General features: G+C 30.3%; 1 pseudogene; it reads left to right on the top strand.

Moving 5' to 3' along the window:
• Positions 1-7,120: 7,120 nt before the first annotated feature.
• LOC110428336 (sphinganine C4-monooxygenase 1-like) lies at positions 7,121-8,827 on the top strand (annotated as a pseudogene).
• The last annotated feature ends 709 nt before the right edge of the window (positions 8,828-9,536 follow it).

Here is a 9,536-nt window from a genome sequence, read left to right as displayed (position 1 = left end):
TAACTTATATGAACCAAAATTCTTTATCTGAAATATAGTTTTCATCAATCACATTACACCTCACAATTTTTGCTGTTCAACATGGTTTTATGCGAATAAGCCATGTGCTGGCTTGGTTATTCATTAGTGCTATAGAGAATTTACCATAATTCTTATCGGAGTGATCCCATTCCACATTTGTATAGGTTGATTCCATCAAGTGTATACTGCAGTGTAATACACTACCTATAAGGGATATAGAATGCATTAACAGTGTAACTCAACCTCTCTTGTATTGCAGTTTTGTACTACTCACACACTATAAGAGACATAATGATTTTAATAGTGCATTAATTTATCAATAAATAACTTGTGATTACCCATATGAACCTAATTCATGGGATCTCCAATTACATAGGTTGGGTTATCATTATTTGTTGGTTTTCTCATTTGGCTTAAGTCCCATTCCTCTCGATGTAATATTAATTAATTTTCTTTCTAGGGGTTTAGTCAGAGAATTGGCCAAATTCAGTTATGACTTTACATAATTAATGGATATAATTTTATCTCCAAGCAACTACTTTACTACATCATGTCTCATACTAATATATCTATTTTTACCATTGAAAGTTTTATTCTTTGAAATGGCTACTGCCGCTTAGCAATCACAATGCATAGACACAGAAAATGCTAGTTTTATTCCCAACGGAATATTTTGCTAAGAGGTTTCTCAACTACTCAACTTCATTGCCAGCTAACTCTAAAGCTATAAATTTTGTTTCTATTGTAGATTTAGTAATTATTGTTTGTTTGATTGATTTTCAAGTTATAGCACCCCCATCAAAGGTGAATACATAACCACTCGTACATTTCATCTCATTTGAATTTGAGATCAAGTTAGCATCATTGTATCCTTCCAATATAATAGGCAATTCATTATGTAAAATACCATAATTTACGGTACCTTTCAAATATTTCATCATCTTGCTCAAGGTAGTCCAATGATCTCTATTGGGACTTTATGTATATTTGCTCAGTCCACACACAGCATAAGCTATATTTAGTCGAGTATAATTCATCAATTCCATCAAACTCCTAATAATCTATACATACTCAGACTGAGTTACACTATCACGTCTATTTTTCTTTAATTGGATAATACTATCATAAGGAGTACTAATCGGTGTGACATCAAAATGTCCAAACTTTTTAAGTAGCCTCTCAACATTATGCTTTTGTGTTAGCATTAAGCCACTATCACATCTTATGATTTTAATATCCAAAATAACATTGGCTTCAACTAAATCTTTCATATCAAATTTAGAAGCTAAAAAATATTTTGTTTTATTGACCACATCAATGCATGTACTATCTATAAGCATATCATCTACATATAAGCTAATAATCACACTCACTATCAAAAATTTTTGTGTACACACATTTATCAACTCCAACAGTTAAAAATTCATTACTAATAATAACTTAATCAAATTTTTCATGCCATGTTTTAGTGCTTGTTTCAAGCCATGTAATGATTTAATCAATTTACAAATTTTGTTTTTTTCACTAGGAGGAATACATGTCTCGGGTTGTGTTATATAAATTTTTTCTTCTAAATCACCATTAAAAAAAGTAATTTTTACATCCATTTGATGAATAACAAGTTTGTAAATTGAAACTAAGGTAAATAAAACATGAATTGATGCAATTCTTGTTAATAGAGCAAAAGTATCAAAACAGTTAATATTTTATTTTTGAGTAAAACCCTTTGTAACTAATCTACCTTTGTATTTATCAATAGAATTGTTAGGATTGAATTTTTTTTTAAAAAAAATTCATTTGCAACCAATTGGTTTGGCTCCTGGTGGTAAATCAACTAATTCTCAAGTTTGATTTTGTAAAATCGAATTAATTTCATTTTGTATGACTTTTTTCCAAAATGAACTTTTTTAGAAGAAATTGCATTAGCATAAGTTAAAGGTTCATTATCTACAAAATAAATATAAAAATCATTACCAAAAGAAAATTTTTTCTTTGGTCTTTTACTCTTTCTTAAATCATCATTTTGTATTTTAAAATCATTTTTACTAAAGGGTGCATGAGAAATTGTATCAGTTCTTAATGAAAAAATATGCTTGAAAAATTCAGCATTCTTTGTTTCAACAATTATATTATAATCAAGAACATCACTTTTTAATACAAGAAATCAATATGCAGTACTATGTTCAGAATAACTAATAAACATACAATCAGATGTCTTAGAACCAATATTTCTTACCACCTTATAAAGTTTCTGCCATCAAAAACGTTTATTTTGAAAATATCTAGAAATGGTTTGGCATATGAAACCGAAGGTATAGAAGGAACGGTCAATGGAGTGGGAGCCATGGTGGAACCATTAATAGTGGTGGTGGCAGTATGGACAGAGGCAGCTGTAGGAACAGAGGCAATAGCATTATCAATATGGGAATCTATTTTCCTTAAGATTGTTAGAAAAAATTATGGGAAACAAAGAATATAAAATAAAACAAGTAAAAACAATAACAAGAAGTCTAAGGCGTGATTTCACTGTTCATAAGGATAATTTTCATCCCTTCGGAGTATAAAACTCAGTGCAGAAGGACTGTAGTAGTTATCCTCCAAGATTCAACAGATCTTTCCTTAATAGTTTGTACAAACTATTAAAAGATGATAGGAACTACAAAAAGAAAGAACCTACCTAGAGAAAAAATGAAGCCGAGAAAGCTTAGGAGATTAAAGGCTTTGGTGTGTGTTGTGACTGAGGGTGTGAAGCTGTATTTATAGGCAATGAATGAAGTGAACGTAGCATCAAATAAGGTAAACGTTGCACTAGATCAGGTAGTACTTAGTCAGATAAACGTAGGAACAAAATCAGGTAAGCTAGGTAAGCATGGTAGAGTTTGAGTATGATTTAATCAAAAGCTTAAAAAAATTAAAGCCAAGGTACAAGCAAAACCAGGTAAGCTAGGTAAATATGGTAGAGTTTGAGTATAATTCAATTAAAGGTTGAAAAAGCTTAAAAAAAATTAAAACCAAGGTATAAAAATTCACTTGGGCACAACCCACGTGTATATTTATACGTAAGAGAAATTTAAAATTTTTTTAAAGTCTAACCTAATCTTGTGTGCATGAGAGCCTACTCTGTTTTTTTTTCTTGCAACAAGCTTATAGTGGGTTTTTATATATAAAGTATTTATCTTTCATGTATCATAATAATGTAAAATGTTTGAATTTTATAAAATATATTATTTTTCAACATTATAGTCATGACAAAAGTACGGAAAAAAACAACTAAGTGTAGGGTAGTCTATCATACAGGAAGCCTAAAACATCAACTTATCAGAATCAGCACCAGCAGAAATCAAACACCAGACCAACAGCATCAACCCATCACTGACTATCAACAGAAAACATCAAATTGCAGTGCAGAACACAACAATCCTCAGAATTTTTGTAATGCATCAGAGAAGTTATATTTATTTATTGCACAAGCTGAAGCAGAATAACTAAAATAATCAAAACTAATAAAAAGAAAAACCTCTTCAACAGCAGTTTACATGTTATCCAAAACTAGAAGAGGTTTGTCTGTTTGACTAGAAGCAAGAAAAACTAAGAAAAGAAAAAGTGTTCACTCTGTCGGCATCTCAATCCGGCAGACAGGGCAATAGTGGCTTTGCCTCAAGCACCTTTCAATGCAATCACCGTGAAAACAAGGCATCTGCAAAGCCACTGATCCAACTTTAAATTCTTCCAAACATATCACGCAATCTTCAACATTCACAAGCCTTTTCTCGATATTTTGTCCAGCCTTTTGATCACACTCTCCAGCTTCAACTCGAACCCTCGTCAGCATCCTCTTGACCGATGACTCCTTGGCGGGAACCATTCCAGACTCCGACGCCGATTCTCCCGAAGCTCTTTCCAACAAAACCACCCCTTCCTGGTATTCTATGTGTTCCACAACTGTTCCCCATAACTCTGCACGTAAAATCAATACTTCACGTCCCCTGTTTGATGCCCAGTTTTCGATTTTAAGCCCATGTCGGATGATATCATCAATGATAGGATCCAAAGTAAGAAAGACGTTGCCGGTGACCAAGAGTCCTCTTAACACGGGACCAAGAACTTGGTAAGCCCGATGATGGTCTCTCAAAACATCGAGATTGAAACGAAGAGTTTCTCCCGAGGAGAAAGGGCCCTCGTCCTCGAGATCAATGATCTGGTCGTTTAAGCAATAATGGCGACTGCGGTCAACTCGAAGGCTGATGGTTAGCTCAACTTGAACGAAACGGGGAGTGGGGTAAGGGGGTACTGGTTGAAGCCGAGGTTGGTAAACGACGTGCTGTAGATCATCGCAGCAGTAAGTACTAACGAAAGCCATTAGAGAAACTTTGCGAGAGCAAAACTTCTGTTTGCACTATCAGTGAATAACAGTAGGAATGGGAAAGCCAAAAATCTCAGTCGAACGAGCTTTATATAGGCAATGGCGGTTAGTTGCTTGCCTCCAAAGATGAATACTTGATCCAGGCCCATGAAGCCCACTTTCACAGGGCAAATCCGCCCAATGTTCTTTTAATAATATGAGCCTATTTTCACTAAAAAGGCTTGATATGGGCATTTGCATCTATTCAAATTTTAGTTTATTTTCACGTAAAAATAGAGTATAATGCTCAAATAAATTTTTAAATTATTTAAAAAATTTTAAAAAAATTTATTTTTTATTACACTCAATCAAATTTTTATATTTTTATTTTTGATCAAATAAATTTTTATTATAAATAAATAATTAATTATGATTAGTTAAAATGTCACTTATTATTTATATTTACATGACACTGACATATGACATTAACATAAAAGTTAAAAAAATCATATGATTATGTTAGCATACTAAATTAGCATGTCATGTTATCATCAATTATAATATTTTACCATGTCATATTAGCGTCACGCAGTATAGAATGATAAATAATATTTTTATTAATTCAATCATTAGTAATAAGGACTTATTTAACTCAAAATAAAAATATAAGAGTTTATTTGACTCAAAATAAAAATATAAAGACTTGATTAAATGCAATAAAAGTATAAAGACTTATTTAAAATTTTTTGAATAATTAAGGATTTTTTTTAGATATTATGTCAAAAAATTGGAAAAAATCTTAAGATTTTAATTAGGGACTTTGAATGGTTTTAAATTCTCCTTAGTTAAAAATTGTGATATTCCTTTATTTTTTTAATTAATGAGATATAAATATTTGTTATGTTTCTTTTTTATCCAATTTTTTAATTTTCTTCAACTCAAAAAACAAAACTTTGGTTTTAAATATATTGAAAAAAATAGTAAAATTAACCATTATTGGAAATAATGAGCTTTTTAATCATTAATAACCTATTTATAATAGGTTTTCTGAAGAAACACAAACTAACCTAACTCTTATTTATCACGTAAGGTTGCCATTCGATCAAGAAAGTTAAGATGAAAAAATAAAATAAAATTTCATTTTATTGATATTATTATTATTATTATTATGATACTTATTTTTATTTACTTTTAAAAAGAAAACAAACATGTTTAGATTAAGGAAAAAATAAATGAATAAAACTTTTAAATGATTATTATAGATAAAAAATTTACGTTCAAGCATTTGATTCATTGATTGGTGCATTATCTCCTTATTTAAAGAGTAAGTTTGAATCCCTCTTCCCTCAATTATTAAAAAAAAATTATGGATAAAGAAGAAAAATACATGATTTTATTTTCATATAAACTAATTATAACTTTATGATTAGTGTGGCATTTTTTAATTATTTATTCGATTTTAATCAATTATGCCTTTCAATGATATTTATTATCTTTAATAACCCCCTTTTTTTTTGGCCAATAAAGATGTTGAAGTTAATAACCTATTAATGCTAGGATTTTGGAAAAATTTATGCATGCCTAACCCCCACTCCCTTTTGGCAAAATATTAAAGAAAAAGTTTCAGTGAGATTAATTGATTTTAATGTACTTGGTTTACGTTTTTACCAAACTAAGTGGACTTTGAAAGATTAGTCCTTTTATTGGTTGAGAATATTTTTGTTATTATTATTATAATTACAATTGAATAAAATATTATTTGACATATAAATGATATAATTATTATATGATTAAAATAGCACAAGATCTTCTTATATAATATGTTATTGTAATTAATTTTTTATATTTTTATCACATCTAATTAATTTTTTTAATTTGTATCTTATAACAAAAATACAAAAAATGTTATTCTTACTGATAGTTGTTAATTTATTGAATACATGGAATTTGATGTGACGTAAGCAACTCTTGTTTTTTATATCAAATGTTTAGTTAAATTTACATATCGTAATAATTATGATTGAGAATAACATCTATTATATTTCTTGAAAACAACTCAATGTAATAATTAAACAAAACAAATTGTATGTAAAACTTTTAACGTTTATTATTTTTTTGGTTAAACATTTAAATAAGCTCATGAACTAAGTCAAAAAAATCAATTCAATTTTTATTTTTTTATTACAGTCAAATAAACCCATAAATTTTTATTTCAAGTCAAATAAGCTCATCTTTTTAATTGTTGACTAACTTCTATTAGTCAATAGTACATGTGGTACTTTTATACCATGTCATCTGTCACCTGGTAGATGATGTGACATTAAATATTATTGATTATGATTGAGTAAATGGGTAAAAAATAAGCACGCAAATCTTAATCAATAATATTTAATGTCACGTTATCTACCACGTGGCAGATGACATGGGATAGAAGTTTCATATGATTCGATGATTAATAGAAGTTAGTCAATGGTTAGGAAGAGTAGCTTATTTGACCCGAAATAGAAGTTTAGGGGTTTATTTAAATCTCATAAAAGGATAGGGTCTGAATTGTTTTTTTTTTATATAGTTCAGGGCATGATTTGAGTATTTAGTTTTTTTTTAATGATAATAATCTTTACCCTTAATAATAATAATAATAATAATCTTGAGGAGGAAAATTCTAAGTGGAAACCACATTTAATTAAAAGGGTTTACTTCCAAGGTCATTTCTGCTCGCTATAAGAAGTAAGTTGATGAGTAGGCAGTTGAAGAAGAATGATGGATTTGGCAATATCGGATGAATTGCTTGGAACTTTCGCTCCGATTGCTATTTATTGGGTTTATTCAGGGATGTGCATGGCTTTGGGGTCGATGGGGAATTACAGACTGCATTCAAAGGAAGAAGAGGAGTAGAAGAATTTGGTGTCCAAGGAGACTGTCATAAAAAATGTTCTTTTCCAACAAACCATTCAGGCTATCATGGCCATCTTTTTATACACGGTATGAATGAACAACTTCATTTTGATTGTTGTTTTCCTTTCATGCATGATGGTTTATCTTAAGGAGTTGTGGTGTAATATTTTTTGGTTGAAAATTTAGGGTTTCGTGCATGATTTTCATGGTCTGTCTTTCAAGCTAGCTCTTGCATCATTTGGGTAACTTTCATGCTTCGACTTGAAAATTGCATGATTTGCATGTGTCATAGACTTATATTTTTAACTCAAAAAATATACTTATTAGGTGTAACTCATCTCATTTCTTATTAAAATTATTTAATTATGCAACGCATCATTGCATTAGCTTTTTCACTTATAGAAAAGAAAAACTTACCTTTATCTAAATTTATCTTGATCTTAATATCTCTCATAAAAGTCTCACACCTTTATATCCTTAAAAATATCTTTTAAAGATCTAAAGTGTTTATTTTGAACCTAGCATTCCCTACCCTTCGTCCTATCTAGGCCTTTTAATTTCCTTCCCATTCCTCCACTTTTCCCTGCAAGATTAATGCATATCCCTCCAAATCTCACCCTTGCCCTCTTACCCCTTTGATCCTTCATTGTTATTTTCATTCCACTCCCCTTGCCTCAATACTATAACCACAAAGATCTGCTCACCGCTTACACCCTGGGATTGTAGTTACCTCAAACCCTCCATAGCTGCACCTCAACTAGAAGAGTTAGTTAGGTGAAAGAAAATCTTTCCTTATTAGTTTAACATCCATTTCATCTTTTATTGATGTAAGATCAATAAAAAATGCTTACAGCTATCTGCTTACAGTGAAAAATATTTTATTTTTTCTCCTTATTTATAGTATTTGAATTACTACAATAAATTTGAGTTAAACCTACACATTTTTAAAATATGCTATTAAAAATATTTCTAATAATGTTTTTTGTATAATTTTGTAATACTTTTGGTGTTTTTTGGGTGATAAGAAATGATGCCGGGGCTTCTTCTAAAAGGCAGTCATCGCAAGACAATTTGTAATAGCAATGTTGGTTTTGGATACTTGGCAATATTTCATGCACAGATATTTCCACCACAACAAGTTCTTGTACGGACACTTCCATTCCCAACATCACAGGCTTGAGGTTCCCTACGCATTTGGGGCAATCTACAACCATCCCGTGGAGGCAATCGCCTTTGACATAATCGGTGGAGCCTTGTCCTACTTCCTCTTCGGCATGTCCCCTCGAACTTCCATGTTTTTCTTCTCTTTCGCCACCATCAAATCGGTGGATGACCACTGCGGGCTATGGCTTCCTGCCGGAAACCTCTTCCACATCTTCTTCAGCAACAATTCTGCCCACCACGATGTCCACCACCATTTTCATGGTGGCAAGTACAGCTTCTCCCAACCATTCTTCTCCCTGTGGGATAGGATTAGGGGAACGTATTTGCCTTATTCAGTTGAGAAGAGAGCCAAATGGAGGCTTTCAAGTTTGGCCCGTACATAAACTAAAAGAGCACAGGAATTAATGATGTATTAGTAAATTGAGATATCAATATTTTTTATGTTTCTTTTTTACCCAATTTTTTTATTTTTATGTTTTTCATATTATTAATAATATCTATACATTTTTACAAATCTAACAATACCTATATTGCATATATTTTTAATATTTTTTTCTATCTTTCACATCGTTATTCTTTCATTTAAAATTATTTTTTAATTGTCAAATTCTAGTACTCAAATTTTCAATTTTTTTAAGAAATATTTCTTGAAATAATATAATTGCTAATGCTATTGTTGTAAATTGATACATTTTAAAATATCAAAATTTTGAAAAACAAAAATAAAAGAAGGTAAAAAGAGAGACTTAGTTATTTCTTTCAGTATGAGAGAAATTAAGCCACCAAAACCAGATTTACTAATTGAATTGGAAATTTATATTTTACTATTATAAATAAAATATTGAAAAACAGTAAAGTTAACCATTATTGGATATAATAGGCTTTTAAATCGTTAATAACCTATTTATAATAGGTTTTCTAAAGAACACAAACTTGCCTAACCCTTAAGCAGGAAAGGTTGTCATTCAATCGAGAAGTTTAGATGAAAAAAAAAAAAGATTTCGTTTGATCGATATTTTATTTTATTTTTTTCTCGGCCAAAGAGATAGATATATGTATTGATAAGAAAAGATAAATACATGGAAGGAAGCAATTATCGCTCATGGCAGAAGAG

Source organism: Theobroma umbraticum, unplaced genomic scaffold (assembly GCF_002168275.2).
Source record: "Theobroma umbraticum cultivar Fairchild unplaced genomic scaffold, ASM216827v3 scaffold_31.0, whole genome shotgun sequence".
In the NCBI taxonomy this organism is placed as follows: Eukaryota; Viridiplantae; Streptophyta; class Magnoliopsida; order Malvales; family Malvaceae; genus Theobroma; species Theobroma umbraticum.
The sequence above is the reverse complement of the archived record's forward strand: the minus strand, read 5'-3'. Positions and strand labels throughout refer to the sequence as shown.